This window comes from Thamnophis sirtalis, unplaced genomic scaffold, assembly GCF_051295495.1.
Source record: "Thamnophis sirtalis isolate CommonGarterSnake01/CBP01778 unplaced genomic scaffold, rThaSir2_p1.2 scaffold_3, whole genome shotgun sequence".
Lineage (NCBI taxonomy): Eukaryota > Metazoa > Chordata > Lepidosauria > Squamata > Natricidae > Thamnophis > Thamnophis sirtalis.
The window spans coordinates 175,927,402-175,945,495 of NW_028261383.1; the positions used below are offsets into that span (position 1 = coordinate 175,927,402).

Sequence of the window (18,094 nt, forward strand, 5' to 3'; positions counted from 1 at the left end):
CTTCATCCAATCCAAAAAATTGACTTAAACACACACACACATACAGATGGGTGTTAGTTGGTTGTGCAACTATCATTTTACAGCAACTTTTTACAGCAACAGATTTTGTATAATAGCAATAGCAATAGCAGTTCGACTTATATGCCGCTTCATAGGACTTTCAGCCCTCTCTAAGCGGTTTACAGAGTCAGCATACTGCTCCCAACAACAATCCGGGTTCTCATTTTACCCACCTCGGAAGGATGGAAGGCTGAGTCAACCTTGAGCCGGTGAGATTTGAACAGCCGAACTGCAGAACTGCAGTCAGCTGAAGTGGCCTGCAGTGCTGCATTTAACCACTGCGCCACCTCGGCTCTTACAATAAATGTTGAACTCGTCAATTATATGAGCAAATGGGGCAGGAGAGAGCTAAATGTGCTGATCCAAACATGACGTGATTAAGGATGGAATATGAATTCACTATGGATTTCTGTACCAGTAATGGAATGTCCCTAACCCAAAATGTGAATAAAGAAGCCTAAATTTGTAAAAATTGCACACAAAAATATGTAGCTGAAATGGGTGCAAGCGAGCTTGTTGCATCTAATCTAATTTCCTCTACATCTGTGTTTCTCAACCTTGGCCACTTGAAGATGTCCGGACTTCAACTCTGGGAGTTGAAGTCCGGACATCTTCAAGTGGCCAAGGTTGAGAAACACTGTTCTACATCATCTGACCATAACTGAGGCACCAGAATGGGATGGATGCCACTTGGTTCTGATGTACTGAGTATCTGGCTCATTGAGTGCAGTTTTCTATGAGAAAGGAATCAAGAAAGTGCTGTCTTGTATCCTTGAGAAAATAATTCACAAACGTGGCATTAAAAACAGAACCAGGAAACTGCAGACCAATCAGTCTAAACATAAATACCTGGGAAGATTCTGGAAAAGATAACAACCCCCCCCCCCCCAGATCTGCAAACAATTAGAAGCAAATAAAGTTATAACGAGCAATGTTCCCTCTAAGCTGCGCGCCTGCGTGGCCGCGCAGATAACCAAAAAACACCGTGCAGAAGTTTCAAACTGCAGCGTAGTGTTTTTTAATGTCTTTAAATGTGACTTAAAATATCCCCCCTCCCTCCCTTCTCTCTCTGCACCGAACTCTCTCCTCCATCTGGTGATTGGTGAAATCAAGGGAGACTCTGCCCGGAGACCGATGACGCTGCAGAAGGGAGAATTCCCATTGGTCCTCTGGGGCTTCGTCGGTTCCTGGGAAAACGGGATTCGCTGGTTGTAGCCTGCATTTCTCTGCACATCCGGGGTTTCTCAGGCATTGCGTTTTCTGAATCCCCGTTCTGGGCTCGGCAGTCTTTCTGCGATCCCTTCGCTTTTGGGAGAGAGGGAAGCAGTGTGGAGTTGGACTGCCTGAGCCAAAGGGATCCACAAAGGGAGTTTTGATTTTTGAGCACTACCAATCCATTCCATTCTTTCCTTTCCCTTTCTGTCCTTCTATCTTCCTTTCCTTTTCCTTTCCTTCTTTTCCATTTCCTTTCCTTTCTCCTTTCCTTTCTCTTTTCCTTTCCTTTTTCGCAGCTGGCTGGGGGATTCTGGGAATTGAAGTCCACAGGATTTAAAGTCACCAAGGTTGAGAAACACTGATCTAGACTTTATGTTCAGCATCAGCCCTTTCAATAACACAGGAATTTATCCTTTGCACTTTTCTTAGGAAAGGATGGCGCTGTGCATATACGTAGCCTGCAAATACTACGCACTTATCAAGACGTTTTCTGTGCATATCATACATTTTGTTACTGGAAATAATGAAAAATGATAACATTTTTTTTTTGAAGAATGTTTTGGAGTCTGAGTCTGTTCCAATCAACTGCAATTCTTTCTGAATCTCAACCTTCTCCCCACCCCACCCCCCACCCCAAAAAAAGGTCTTCAGAAATATTGGTTAGGAAGGTCATCAGACCTGGATAATGTAACAAAAGCCTCTGGAATTTTGCATCTTTATCCCAACAATGGGTAAACTTGGCCTAATCCATTAGCCAGAGAAAGGGAGCAGCTGCAAACAGATTACATTTGCAGTAAGTGTGCTTCTGGGCAAGGCTTTTATTGTGCAACCATCCTGCCTAATTGAAATTTTAACAGTGTCCAGACAATATTGTGTTTCATTTGTAACTGAACAGTGTTTTCCTACCATCTCTGTCTTTTTTCCTTTTCATAACAAAAAATAATCTGCTTAACAGGAAAACACAGAATGGCTATATACAGTGTCATTTGACTGCTAGTATTTAGGAACTCCCCGTGTGGGAGTCCACTTATTACTTATCTGGGGACAATAGAAATGAAGGAAAAGTCATGGTCACCAGCCAGGCTAACAAAAGCAGCTAGATGTATTTCACGTTTTCTACTTTCCAGGAAATAATTTGAGCAAAGGTTAAGTGCAAATCGCTAAAACAAATCAATCAAAATTCCATTCAGCTCAGAGAATAAAAAATATGCAGCCATTTGTAATTTTTCTGTTGCGAGGGAAATCACAATTTCTTAGGGAGAACATTTTAAAACAAAGACAATATTATAAGTAAAAGTCAAGTAAAGAATAAAGCAGCTGAATAGCAATAGCAGTTAGACTTATATACCGCTTCATAGGGCTTTCAGCCCTCTCTAAGCGGTTTACAGAGTCAGCATATCGCCCCCAACAACAATCCGGGTCCTCATTTTACCCACCTCGGATGGATGGAAGGCTGAGCCAACCCTGAGCCGGTGAGATTTGAACAGCCAAACTGCAGAACTGCAGTCAGCTGAAGTAGCCTGCAGTGCTGCATTTAACCACTGCGCCACCTCGGCTCTTAAGCCTATTAACGGGCTGGGGAATGAAGGACAGGATGGAATTAAATAAGATGGCGCTGCTGTTATTACATAAAAAGTTTGACTTGGAGATTAGCAATAGCAATAGCAGTTAGACTTATATACCGCTTCATAGGGCTTTCAGCCCTCTCTAAGCGGTTTACAGAGTCAGCATATTGCCCCCAACAATCCGGGTCCTCATTTCACCCACCTCGGAAGGATGGAAGGCTGAGTCAACCCTGAGCCGGTGAGATTAGAACCGCTGAACTGCAGATAACAGTCAGCTGAAGTTGCCAGCAGTGCTGCATTTAACCACTGCGCCACCTCGGAGTGAAGGGTAGTATCCATAATTTTTCATTCTTCTTGAAACTGCACCAGTCTTAAAAACATAATACCATCGTATCATTCCCATGTTGTATATGAGAAGTGCGCACATATTGAAAAAAATTTTTTTTTAAATTATTGGAGAGACAAATTCTTGTATCAAGATATTACTAATTCACAACTTAGTTTCCCGTGTGTTACAAGAATCTTCCAGAGGTATTGTCTTATGAAATAAAATGAGACAAATTGATAGAATTCTGCAGTTTATAACCTACGACGCTTCTGGCAATGTGGCATGCTTGTCATAGAACAGTCTAGAATGTATTTGAAGCAAGTTTATAGCATGACTTGAAGGGGGAAGGAACCGAACAGCAGATCTGAAATACTTCAGTGACATCTGCTTCAAGGAAGGAGGTGTTACAGCAGGATCTGATGATGGAGGACAGCATTCCCCATAAGGACAGTCAAACAAAGGAGAAGATAATCTGCATTTGTGAAAGTCAGGAAAGCCCTTGAGATCTCCCCAGAAGACTCAATCTCTTAGTTTTCAGGGGAAGCAAAACAGATTGCAGAACAGGAGGCAGAATATGTAACCTGAAGGGCAGATGGGATGCAGCTGTGCCCTGCCAGGATAGAAAGTGTTTGGTAAGCTCACTTCTGCAAGAAGGGAAACAAATGGGATGACTGGACAATTGCTTCATAAAATTAGCTGTCTGCCAAGAGCAAGGATAGGGTTGTAACAGAAGAAATTCCAGAAGTTCTCAAATCCATTGATAATTATCTTTTCTGGCTAATGATACCACAAAGAATAATTAACGTAGCCTTTAAAGGTCTGTGGATTAGATGATTCTACTGCTTGCACAAATTTGATTTTGTGGACTATTATCTGCTTCATCTGCATCAGGAATTTTCAATCTTTTTTCAGGCTGTTCTAGAACCCCTGTCCAAGACGCAAATGTCTAGCGATAGATAATTGGCAGTATTTGAGTGAACCTCTTGCTTGCTTTGAAAAAAATGCTGATCTATTCGATACACTGCTAAAACAGGGTGTGTTTTATTCACAAGGAGCTGTAAAATGTATTTGGATGAGTTTAGTGCTACAAATCAGGTAGGGAATATTTTAAAATTACCTTGATAAACATATTTTTTCCAAGGATCCTCTAATGAAAGAAAATTATGAAAGAGTGCCATCAGTCAAGATAAATTTCTTGACATCCTTTACTTTATCCAGCTATGGAATTTCTAGTACTTCTACGAGGGAATCTCCCAATAGCACATGTGCGAAAAAAATAGATGATGATGATCTCAGAAATATAGAACTTAATAAATATTGTATAAATCCTGAAATCGTGATGAAACTATGTGGTCTTACACATGGGAAAGTTTTATTAAGAAATTTCCTGAGAAAACCATTCAAGCAAATCAAAGAATATAAAAAGGAGTTCGTTGGAGAAAAGGAAATATTTGAGAAAGCAAGGTATAGAAGCAATCACAAACTGATAGAATGTCTCATATTTTCGGGAAAAATGGGAAAAGAAAGCAGAATTGTTGCAGAAAAGATTCCTTACCCCATGAGATGAGAGGGTGAAGTGCGAGAAGAGGCTTATAGTAATCATTTCTTAATTACTGTAGGAAAAAATTGATTTGGAAAGATCTTTGGGAAGGTTTTTCAAGATAGCAATAAAGATCATTCCAGAAATCCAAATGGTCCATGTTTCCTCAGTTTACCAGTCACTAAGAGCTTGATACATACAATTAGAATTCAAAATAAAATTGGTACAATTTAACAAAGTTGAATATTTATTGTCTCCTTGAACCAGGGCCCTGAGTTTTAGCACGTTTCTTGCCAAACAGAGAAATTTGGGTGCCCCCCACCCGAAATATCATATGTCAATGTTTGTCTTTGCTTTGGTACCATCCTGAATGAGACACTTATCATGTAAGGCAGTGGTTCCCAAACTTGGCAACTTTAAGACTTGTGGACTTCACAGCTGTGCTGGCTGGGGGATTCTGGGAGTTGAAGTCCACAGGACTTAAAGTCGCCAAGGTTGAGAAACACTGCTCTAGAGTAAATCATAAAAAGATTCATTTGTAATCACTTTGAAAGCAATGATATTATTAGCCAAGGTGAACACAGATATGTCAAAAGTAGAGGAACCTTAATCTCATTTTTGATTGAGTAGTAACTTTTTAAATAAATTATGGGAATGCTTATATAGTCAGTAAAACATTTAAAATAGTGCCCCATCATATGTTGATTAATGACCTAGTAAAGTGTAGGATGGATGGCATGAAAATTAAATGTATTCATATCTGGCTTTAAAATTATAATAAAGGATTTTCATCAGTCATTCATCATCAAATTGGAAGGCAGCACTGGATGGGACACCACAAGTTTCAAGTATGAGTTCTGTGCTCCTCAAGATTTTTATTAATGACTTGTAATAAGAGCAGGTAGGAATGGTTATCAAATGTATAAATTACGTAAAATTGGATAGAATAATTAGTTTCCTAGAAAACATAAAATTTAAAACTGTCTTGATAGATTAATAAAACTGGTTGCATTAAATTTAACAGCAAAATTAAAGCTCTTCACTGAGGAAAAAGAAATCAAAAGTTGATGGAGGTTATCTTGTTTGATGATGTTATTCATCAAAGAAGTTCTTCAAATATTCAATCAATACAAGTCAATTAGCAATAGCAATAGCAGTTAGACTTATATGCCGCTTCATAGGGCTTTCAGCCCTCTCTAAGCGGTTTACAGAGTCAGCATATCGCCCCCAACAACAATCCAGGTCCTCATTTTACCCACCTCGGAAGGATGGAAGGCTGAGTCAACCCTGAGCCGGTGAGATTTGAACAGCCGAACTGCAGAACTGCAGTCAGCTGAAGTAGCCTGCAGTGCTGCACTCTAACCACTGCGCCACCTCGGCTCTTGTCAATTATATGAAGGAGCTTCATATAATTATATGAAGGAGCTTCAAAAAAACCCATAAGTGTAGTTTTAGGTTTCAAATTGAAAGTATAGTTTCCTAATTATGAGAAATAATTATTTCATTTTATTCTGTGTTAGTCAAATCCCAACTCAAGTATTATTTAGTTCTTGGCACTCCATTAGGGTACATTCAGGCAAAATGGAACAAGAACACAGGATAGAAGTGGAAATTATCAGAATAATCATTGGGACTAAAGAAATGTTTAGTCTGGAGAAGGTTGAAGGGGGAATATAATACTTGAAGCGATGTCATATAGAAGAATGTCAGTACCGCACGCTTAAAAAAATATCTTGCAGAAGAAGCGAGCAATCTCGTGCTTGTTCTTCCCAACCCTCTTCAAGAGAATTTTCCTGGTAGTAGTCTAAAGATTCTTTCTTCCATTTAAGTTGCTGCCAGATCAAGGTCATGTCATCTGCCCCATTTACTCCCAATTCCTTCCCTTCTTTATCCAATATAAGCTAGTTGTACACTTTGAAATAATTTCATCATTTGACTGTTGTGTATTCAGTGCCAGATGTGAATCAAAAAGCAATAACATGGGCAGAGGAAGTCCAGTAGCCTAAAAAAAAATTCCCAGCTATTAAGACATGACCTGGGTACTTGAGAGACCGCCTGCTGCCAATTACCTCCCAAAGGCCCATTAGATCCCACAGGGTTGGCCTCCTCCGGGTTCCGTCTACCAGCCAATGCCACCTGGCTTCTACCCGGGGGAGGGCCTTCTCTGTGGCAGCTCCGGCCCTTTGGAACGAACTCCCCGCAGGGATTCGGACCCTCACCTCTCTCCAGGCCTTCCGGAAAGCCGTCAAAACCTGGCTGTGTCGGCAGGCCTGGGGTTGATGAGTTCCCTTCCCCTCTCGATTTGTGTGGCTGTTGGTTATTTTTAAATGCTTGTATTTGTAGTTTTTGTTTTTCTCTTCCCCCCCCCCCCTTGGGTTTGTGCGCCGCCCTGAGTCCCGCTGGGAACAGGGCGGCATATAAATAAAACGAAACCTGAAACCTAAACATATAGTTGCTGAGCCTTCCATTTCAGCAGTAGTTTTGAAAAATGAAAATGAAATATCTGACTTCAGCCTTGCTTTCTATTTTAGAGTTGTTTTCTCCTCTCTCCCTCCCCTTCCTTCCTTCCTTCCTTCCTTCCTTCCTTCCTTTCTTTTTTCTTTCTTTCTTTCCTTCTTTCTTTCTTTCTTTCTTTCTTTCTTTCTTTCTTTCTTTCTTTCTTTCTTTCTCTATTTTATTGCAAAGGGATGTTGATTAGCCAACAGTCATGACTCAAACCAAGACTGAAGTTCAAGGATACAGTTCTAAAACAGCTTGAAGGAGGTTTCTAGGCTGATTCTTAGGCACTGACTTCAGTCTCGTTCGGTACCCTCAATTAACTTTTCTTCCCTTCAGTTTTTGGAAGTGCATCTTGTTGAAAATCAAACACGAAGCACAACGCAGTGCATGTGTGTCCTTTTCAGGTTTAAACGAAGAGTCCCCAGATTGCAACCTTTGCCTAAAACGGCAACCACGATCCCTTTTCCTATATCTTTCTGTAACGATATTAAAGAAGGGGGCAACTGCCTGTGGACTGGGCAAGATCGCCCCTTTCTCCTTCCCTGCCTATTGCTTGGGAGGAGAATAACCAGGCCTGTGAGGGATAGATAAAGAGCTCAGCAAAGTGTTTCTTCTGAAGGGGCCAAGGGCTGGTTTGCTTGTTCAGCTGCCGCCTCCTGATAAGGGTTTATTTTGTTAGATAAAAGCACCTCTGAGGCTAGGAGATCACAGCCTTTGAGGAAAAGACTCTTAAGCCAGTTTGAGGGAGTCATGGCATGTGCATACATATACACGCACACATGTACACGCAAGGCACACCTACACAATTGCCAGACAAACCAACAAAGACAAAGGGATTTGTGTTTTTTCACGTCAGATTGGGGTCAAAGGATAGTGAAGACTTTGAATGATAGAAACCCACAAAGGTTATGGGCACACTGAGTGTTATGATGATGTCGATGGCGTATTTTGTCCTGCAAAAGAATAGTTTGCCTGGTTATTCCAAGACAGCAATCCTAATTTGGATTTTGGATTTGAAGTTTATTTATATGCCGCCCTTTTCCCTGGGGGGATTCAGGGCGGCTCACAACCCAAGGGGAGGGGGAGACAAACTTTTAACATATAAGACAATACATAATTAAAAAACACAACATTCAGTACAATACAGTCCTTGTGGGCATTTCTGGACTAAATTTAACTTTATGGAGATTTTGACCAAAGAAGTGGCAAGTGATTTTCAATTCCCTCTCAGTGAGAAATCCTGAATTGGAATATAATATTGTTAAGCCATTTGTTAAACTATCTTTCTCAGCTGGTCTGAGATGTTCATTTCCAACCCAATATGGTATATTGGAAGAAAAGGGAATATATTTTATATCCATTGTTATATATATATATATTTAAAAAACACTCTCCTTCTACTACAGGTGAATCTGTTACTTTCATTTCAGCTTATTTTAACCCCCAATCTTTATTCTATATATTGTAAATTAAACCTGTGCTAGTTGCTTTACCCAGAAATGCCCACCTCATAGTCACAGTGTTACTTGAAAAATACCCAGGGGTATTTTTGAAAAGTCTGCTCCATTCTATTTTTAGATTACTGCCTGAATTTAATATTTCATTTTAAAAGTTTCAAAGTTTAATGAATTTATATGCCCCCCAATCCCGAAGGACTCCGGGCGGCTACATAAAAACAACTCTAAAAAGAATACAAAAAATTTAAAATAGAAAGAGAAGGAAGATTAAAAAGACACATCATACACTCAATCTCAGTGGGGCTGGACCTCATTCATGAGGTCAACAGCCCCAGGCCTGCCGGAATAGCCAGGACTTAGTAGACTTTCGGAAGGCCGAGAGAATGGGGAGGGTCCGGATCTCTGGGGGTAGATCGCTCCATAGGGCCGGGGCAGCTACAGAGAAGGCTCTCCCCTGAGGAGCCGCCAGACAACATTGTCTAGTCGACGGCACCCGGAGAAGGCCCATCCTGTGTGATCTTATCGGACGCTGGGAGGTGTGTGGCAGAAGACGGTCTCGTAGATATCCGGGTCCTAAGCCATGTAGGGCTTTAAAGGTGATAACCAGCACCTTGAAGCGCGTTCGGAGACCGATAGGGAGCCAGTGCAGCCTGCGGAGGATAGGTGTAACATGGGTGTATCTCGGTACACCCAGTATCGCTTGCACGGCTGCATTCTGGACCAATTGTAGTCTCCGAACACTTTTCAGGGGCAGCCCCATGTAGAGCGCGTTACAGTAGTCGAGTCTTGAGGTGATGAGGGCGTGAGTGACCATTTGGAGTGCCTCCCGGTCCAGGTAGGGCCGCAACTGGTGCACCAGGTGAACCTGGGCAAAAGCCCCCCTGGTCACAGCCGACAAATGATGTTCTACTGTCAGCTGCGACACTAGAACACTAAAAGACATTGTTTGCAGATCCCTTTTCTTACAGAATTATAAGGATTGCATACATAGTATTTGGTATTTGGTATTTTATTATTTGTATGCCGCCCTTCTCCGGGAGGACTCAGGGCGGCGAACAATTCAAGGGGGGAAAAAAGGGGGAACATAAAAGACAAAATACAAATAATAAAAGTAAACAACAGTCGCACAACCATACATGTCGAGAGGGGAGGGGAACTCATCACCCCCAGGCCTGCCGGCAAAGCCAGGTTTTGATGGCTTTCCGGAAGGCCTGGAGAGAGGTGAGGGTCCGAATCCCTGCGGGGAGTTCGTTCCAGAGGGCCGGAGCTGCCACAGAGAAGGCCCTCGCTCGGGTAATAGCCAGGTGGCATTGGCTGGTAGATGGCACCCGGAGGAGGCCAACCCTGTGAGATCTAATGGGTCTGTGGGAGGTAATTGGCCCATCTTGGAAACTTGTTCCTAGGTTCCAGCAATCTACCTAATTGCCATCAAAAAGGAAACTTTTCTTTTGGCTTTGGACATTTCTTTAATCTTCTAAACATTTCATTTCATTTATATTAAATAGTAAATTCGTGTAACGTTGCGGTAGTTTGAATATGCTATTTTGATGTCTTACTCTCTTAGCACTGCGTGGCCAGTATTCGAAGTGATCTAAAGCTTGTCTCAGGAGTAGTGTCCTATCAGCACAGAAATAGCTGGATGGAATCTGCTGCTTTCATTCCCATTGGATCTAAATAACTGTCAATTAATTTCTAGTCTTCACCTGGATGAATATTCTAGTTGATTATACTTAGGTTTGTTTAATTAAGCTGATTTTCAATAGACTGGCTCTCGACAAAAATGCCATTCAAGGAATCTGCCTTCATGCTCTCCGAGCTCCGATGCTTTCTTACAGAGGTTTCATTGCCCAAAGTAGATAACATCAGCAGCGTTAATCATCGCTTCTGATTATCTAGTTTACATTGTAGTTTATTGTTGATGCAAGGCTGCTAGGAGATGTTTTGTGGGAATTGTAAATTTGGAAGCATCGGGACGCATAGTAAGCTCAATTTTATTTGGCTTGTACTTTCCTCAGAGGCCAAAAAAATAAAATAATCTTTTACTTCTTTGCTGTGCAGTCAACAACGGGCTGGGTGAAGACCAGGATTTTGGGAGGAATTCAAAAAATTCCATTTGGCTAAGGAGATGATGTTGATTGGAAGAGGGTCAGTCAACGAAATGCAGATGGACAACTTATTAAAATGACACTCCTCTCAAAGTCCATAACTGGGACATGGACTAATACCAGGCTTGAGAAGGCAACGGTGTCCCTGTTGTGATGATATCTCACCTGAAACGCAAACATAGCCAAGCCTAACTTTATTTCAGTTAACTCTAGGACAGTGTTTCTCAACCTTGGCGACTTTAAGTCCTGTGGACTTCAACTCCCAGAATCCCCCAGCCAGCACAGCTGGCTGGGGGATTCTGGGAGTTGAAGTCCACAGGACTTAAAGTCACCAAGGTTGAGAAACACTGCTCTAGGACCATATTAAACTGACCCTTAATGTGATATGTTGCTGACTGGTTGTTCGCGAGTTTAACTCTGAATACTCTTCATCGCCTGAAAAGTCTGGTGTCTGAAAGAGTTCCTTCCTTGGGTCCTTCTCCACATATGTTATGCAAAACTTTTTGTCTCACTGTTCCAGTGGTGGAATTCAGCCGGTTCGCACCTATTCGGGAGAACTGGTTGGTAACTTTCTAAGCAGTTCGGAGAACCGGTTGTTGGAAGAAATCTTATTTTGTTTTTCCCCACTTTTCAGGGCTAATCCTGTAAGGAAGGCAGGAAGGAAACATTCTAGTGTTGTTTCTAGCCCAGTGTTTCTCAACCTTGGCAACTTGAAGATGTCCGGACTTCAACTCCCAGAATTCCCCAGCCAGCGAATGCAGAGCTGGCCGGAGAATTCTGGGAGTTGAAGTCCACAAGTCTTAAAGTTGCCAAGGTTGAGAAACACTGTTCTAGCCTGATCTTTACTGCCCCCCTTATAGAAACTCTCCAGTTGACCCTTATTACCATTGTCACAACTAAGGCGAAGCGCCCATCGACCTGAATGATGTTGAGTTGGCCACACCCACCCAGTCACATGACCACTGAGCCCCACCTACCCAGCTGGTCATTAGGGCAGAGAATCGGTTTGAATCCCACCACTGCACTGTTCCCACTAAGAGCCACGCCTTTGCCATCCTGCCTTGAGATGCCCCACAGAGAAATAACTGACTCACCAGCACATTCCTTCAATGTGTGCTTTTATAATTTGCTGCTATTTATTGATGTCGCTTTTAGATTATTTCTTAGCATTAATGCACGGAGTTACGATGCATGGATCTGACCAAATGCAACAGGGTTCTCTAAGTGAATTTTGCCTTATTATTATTTCCCCCACTATCTGTCTCCTTCAGCTGGCTATCGGCTGCGGCAGGATTTCTAGACTCGAAAGAAAAATAAAAGTGACGATATATTAATTCTGAAGCCAGCCCCTCGTGCTTAAATGGATTTTATCTTCCATCTATCCCTGGGCTAAGCAAAACCATGCTCCCCTGTCCGTGTGTCAGTTGCTTGCTGCTGCCGGCATTGTGGGAGCGCACTTAGCCGCCAGCACTAAAATGGCTGCCAAGTTTTAAAATGGCTGCCAACAGTTGCAAGGCCGGAAGGGAACAGTGTGCCGTAGCCAAGTGTAGAAAAGAAGGGAAAAGAGAAGAGCGGGTGGGGGTGAAGGGGAGGAGAGAATTAACTCTGAAATATTTCCTCATGCTTCCCCAGCTGTTGCAGAGCAAGAGACGTTTCCTTTCTTCGTTCTGCTTGTATTTGATGCCGATAAAAGTCACCTTGTACGGCACGGTTGATGTAGCTAACCTGAGTTCTGCAACTAGTAGTGACCTACACTAAATTAGGACACACACACGTGAGCCAGGCGGTCCTTTAGCACAGCTGCCTAGAGCTTAAACATTTACGATAGTCAATGATTTCGAAATCTTCCTTCGGGCATTTTATTTCAGATGTTCTTTTTCCTTCTAAGGGATTTGTGGAAATTGATGCTTTTATTAGGGCTACCGTAGCTGGGCTGCAGAAATCCGGAAAAAACTACTAAATAATAGGGGAAAAGGTTGCAAGTTGTCTCTGACTCTTTGCTGCTATCTAATGGTCGTCTGGGTTTTGACCGTTCCAATACGGCATTTCCAATTTTTATCCAGGACTCTCTCAGTTAAGTCTTGTACAGAAAAATATTTCACAGACTCTGCCAAGGGATTCTATGAGCCTCATCCTCCATTCGGATTGAAATATGACCTGCATTTTAACATTCTACTTTCAGAAAAATACATGTTTTTTTAAAATTCAGCAAGAGAATTAATCTTTCCAATTAGCAGAGGATGTGATTCCATACTGAATTCTAGGAGGAAGTACTTGTTTAGTATAGAATCTTTCTCTATTCTTTAGCATAGAATTTATTCAAGATATTATATAGAAGAGGGGATTTTGGCATGTTCAAAACAGTGCCATCTGCCAAAATTGTTTTTCTCCAAGTAGATATGATAGGAAGCTGGAAACCTTAGCAAGGGTAAAAAGAATTAGGGAAATGGGTATGGGGGCAGAAGAATGCATGTAAAACTGAGCAGTTCATGTTATGAACTGTTCATTGCTTGTGAATTGTGACAACTCAAGATTTTATTCATCAGTACCTGTTAGAATTTTGTCTAACTCAGTCATTTTATTATAAAGACCTTTAGTTTTTCTATCTTCATTATATCTAGATTGTATCTGTACATATGAATACCAGTTCATTTCCATCCCTTCTTGTTTCAACTCTTGAATAGATTTGAGCTCACCCTCTGTATTCAATAATTCTGTATATCTAACTGTTTGTTCCTTTTTATATATTATTGGATATGAAAATGCTTCAATCGTTGATATCCAGACTGGAATTTTTAAATAATGTAGTCTTTTAACCTTTTCCCAATTTAACAACAGCGCCTCCCTTATATAATGTCTTCTAAAGTAACCATGTGATTTAGTACCCTTATACCATAAGAAAGCATGCCATCCCAACAGCAAGTCGTGACCTTCTACATTCAATAATCTAGAGTTTTTTAATAATATCCACTCCTTAATCCACATCAGATTTGCTGCCTGATAGTATAGCTCCCAATCGGGTAACCCAAATCCTCCTCTCGATCTAACATCTTGTAGTAATTTAAGTTGATGAAAAAGTAATTAAAAAACTATATGGATATTTATTGGAGTTTAAATTGCATGAAGAAGATTTTATTCTACCCAAACCTGTATCTGAACCTGGCTGGGATTGTGGGGAGAATCCCTCCAGAGAACAGCTGAGTGTGAAAAGGAAGAAAAGATAGCATAACCAAATTGTTCTTTAAATTGGATTTTCCTCCCCGTCCCTTGTACTTGATTCATGCAGGCCTGCTATCAAAGGAATGAGTTGGCTACCATCATATACAGGCTGGCTTTATGCCTAGGCATTATGGCTTATTCACAAAATCATGATTTTTTTAAAAGGCCATTAGATAGAATGAAGGGACTTGTTTCAAACCAAAGATGCCGGGAGACGTGGCGCCAGTTCTCTATCCCACCCCCAAACTCTATCTCCTAAATTATCAGATGTTCATATTGGGAAGCACACGGCCTTGGAAGGGAGGAGAGGTCAAGCGTAGAGCTAGCCTAGAATAGGCCTGGACCTGTTTGTTCACATTGGACAAGGACAGAATTCTAAATACTATAAGCAGTTTGCCTTTGAAACCTGAACAAGCCGATATTGTGGATATTATCCATTCACTAAGATCCAGTAAGATTTAATTTTATCTACCCGGCTCTACATGTGGACTTGGAGAACGGGATAGGTCTATCAGAAGGAACTCCAAAAATTTAGATGACCACTAGATGATAACAAAGTACAGAAATGCCACCTAGCAAGTTGTCTGGATGCTTACAATTGTGATCTGATAGCACTAGGAGGTTTTTATTACATGTTTCAGACACCAAAGGCAGCATATACAATTATTACCCTGCACTTTGAGTAGAGTGACGTTTACTGTATCTTATATGCGCCTACACAGAAATAAGTTCCAGTAGGCTTAATGGAAGTAGGTATAGATTTGGAGCCTAACGTTTTGCCTTATTTCAGTACAATAATTAAAACCCTGTCCTCCTGCTTCTTATCCTGTCTTCCATTGTGGAGGAAGGAAGTAATCAACATCTCTTCCCTCTTTTAATTTTCATAAATCTAAATAATCGAGCTTATTTCCCTTGCTATTTAGCATGCAGTGCATATCTTCCACTTGCACCAAAATTTTCCAATACTATAGGAGGAAACTGGGACCTGGCATAATGGAAAATATGCCCATTATTGTTTGATGGAACATTCAGATTATTTCCTAAATCCTGGCAAAGTTGTGAATAATCTTGGTGTGTGTGTGTGTGTGTGTGTGTGTGTGTGTGTGTGTTGTATTTGTGCTGATAAATAAATAAAGGGAGACTAGTATAGATCGATTTCAAGCTATTTAGCTCTCATCAGCTAGCCATACCCTTACTGGGATTCAAACCTGGGCTATATTACATCTTAGGCAGACGTCTTAGCCATTAAGCCACAGGCTCTCCTCCTTATCAGCTGAAGCCAGGGAAGAAGGTATATATTTAGTGTCACAACCCCTGGTATGCCCCAATTATGGGAGGAAGCTAATTGCTTCCATTATCTGTCAATCGGCTCATCACAAGAGTCCATCACGACAGAAACCCAATATTTTTACTGTTGCCTTTGTTATATTTGTGTGGTATTTGTGTTGATAAATAAATAGATAGATAAATAATTACATATTAGGCAGATGTGTTAACCACTAAGCCACAAATTTGCTCACAGTTTCAATACTAGCCTTACAGATTGCACAGAGTGCTCATAAAGGTTCTCCTCCTTTATCAGCTGAACCAGGGAAATAGGTATGTATTTAGTGTCACAACCCCTGGTATGCCCAAATATGGGAGGAAGCCTACTGTTTCCTTTCTCTGTCTATCGGCTCGTCAGTTGTGAAGTGGTGACGAGCCGATAGACAGAGAAAGGATACAGTAGGCTTCCTCCCATATTTGGGCATACCAGGGGTTGTGACACTAAATACATACACACATACATACATACATAATTTATATAGCTACCCATCTCACGAGAAGTGACTCTGAGCAGCATCACATATATTTTTATCCAAGAGTCAAATAACAGTCTTGATAACACAGGAGATACTTTTTTAACTAAGAAAGGTAGAGAACTAGGATTAAAATGCCCATTTCCACATGTCCAATTCTCTCTCTTTTGATATTACAAATTAAATGATAGAACAACCAGGATCTAAATTCTTAGACTTTTCCACATATAATTTGGTTTTCAATCTTTAATAAGATTGTCTTTAGTGGGTTACATCCATTTGTCATAGAACAATATTTCTGTTTTACCCTGTTATAATTTGAAATGGATTACAAGCTGATCGTTCAGCTATATGGCCTCCAGATTTTTATTTGTCCAGTGAAATCTGTCATAAACCAGAATTGTATTTCCTATATAATTCGAACTCTTGTCTAAGGAAGAATCATGATATGTCTCATTTAAATATCATGGTGCCATCAGCACAAAAAATAAAATATCAAATTTGCTCACAGTTTCAATACTAGCCTTACAGATTGCACAGAGTGCTCATAATATGAAAGCTGGAACAATCCCATAGGGCAAAAATACTTTCAGGACAAAATTGACAAGCAGGTAAGATGGCTTGCTTCAAGAGATGGATTTGGGGATGTTATAAAAGGACAGGCGAAATATCAGTCATTTTATTTATATCTTTTAACAAGAGTGTTGTTTGAACAAAAATGTATTGTTCTATATGGTTTATAATAAATAAAGCAAACTGTCTGTTAATTTCAATGGAAGTAAAAATAACATCAATAATTATATGCATGTCCTATATGTGTATGGGAGAGGATTCCTTCTTGACTCCTGTATTGTAATCCTGTAAAGCTAAAATATGAAATAAAGAATTGACTACCACATCTCTGTATTTTACAACACCATGTCAAGAATCTGTGTTTAATAATGGCAATCAAATATTTCCCAAATTATTTATTTGGGAAATACTCAGGAAAATTCTGGAAAAGATAATCAAGCAGCAGATTATGAGGATCTAGAAATCCACTAAATTAGTGGATCAGGGAAACACTGTCGATATAATATGGATTCTTAGTTGGCTGACCACCAGTGTGTGGTCCTCCATGGAGCTACATCCACGTGGAAGGAAGCATGCAGTTGGGTACATCAAGGTTCTTAGTATGCCCAGTGCTCTTCAACATCTTCATAAATTATCTAGACGAGGGGATAGAAGGACAGCTCATCAAATTTTCAGACTACACTAAGTTGAAGAAAATTGCTAACACTTAGGAGGATGGACTCAAGATTCAAGATTCACAACTTAAATATTGGGCTCTAGCTAACAAAATGCAGTTCACTGGTGAGAAAAGAAAGTTCCTGCACTGAAGCAGGAAAAGTCAGAGATACAGTTATAGAATAATGATACCTGGCTCAACAGTAGTAATTGTGAGAGGGATCTAGGTGTCCTAGTGGAGCACCACTTAAATATGAGCCAGCAGTGTGCTGCAGTTTCCAAAAAAGCCAATACAATTCTAGGCTGCATTAAGGGAGGGATAGCACCAAGATCACAAGAAGTGATAGTACCACTTTATCTTGCACAAGTGAGGTAAACCTGGAATACGGTATCCAATTCTGATCACAATTACACTAAAAAAAAAGAGATGCTGAGACCCTAAAAAGAACACAGAGAAGAGCAATAACAGGTTAAGGGAGCTGCAGGATAATTCATAGAAGGAACGGTTAAGGGAACAGTTAAGAAAACCGAGGTGGCGCAGTGGTTAGGGTGCAGTATTGCAGGCCACTTCAGCTGACTGTTATCTGCAGTTCGGCGGTTCTAATCTCACCGGCTCAAGGTTGACTCAGCCTTCCATCCTTCCGAGGTGGGTGAAATGAGGACCCAGACTGTGGGGGCAATTTGCTGACTCTGTAAACCGCTTAGAGAGGGCTGAAAGCCCTATGAAGCGGTATATAAGTCTAACTGCTATTGCTATTGCTATTGCTAACTATGTTTGGCCTAAGGAAAAGAGGAATTAGAGGTGACATGAGGGGCTGCCATAGAAAGGTGGAGGTTGACTTATTCTCCAAAGTACCTGAGTATATAGGACAAGAAGCAACGGGTGGAAACTCATTCAAGAGATATCCAACCTGGAACACAGGTGGTGCTTTTTGACGATGAGAGCAATTAACCCATGGAACAGCTTGCCTCCTGAAGTTGTGGCTGCATCATTGTTGAGGTTTTCTAGAAAGGATTGGACAATCATTTGACCTGGATGATATAAAGTCTCCTGCTGTGGGCAGGTAATTGGACTAAAAG

At 40.9% G+C, this 18,094-nt stretch overlaps 2 protein-coding genes across 12 annotated transcripts in view; one reads left to right on the forward strand and one right to left on the reverse strand.

The window, feature by feature from the left end:
• The window catches only part of NFIX (nuclear factor I X), a 289,130-nt gene that overhangs the window by 217,118 nt on the left and 53,918 nt on the right, over nt 1-18,094 (forward strand). The window lies entirely within an intron of this gene.
• The window catches only part of LYL1 (LYL1 basic helix-loop-helix family member), a 236,762-nt gene that overhangs the window by 100,616 nt on the left and 118,052 nt on the right, over nt 1-18,094 (reverse strand). The window lies entirely within an intron of this gene.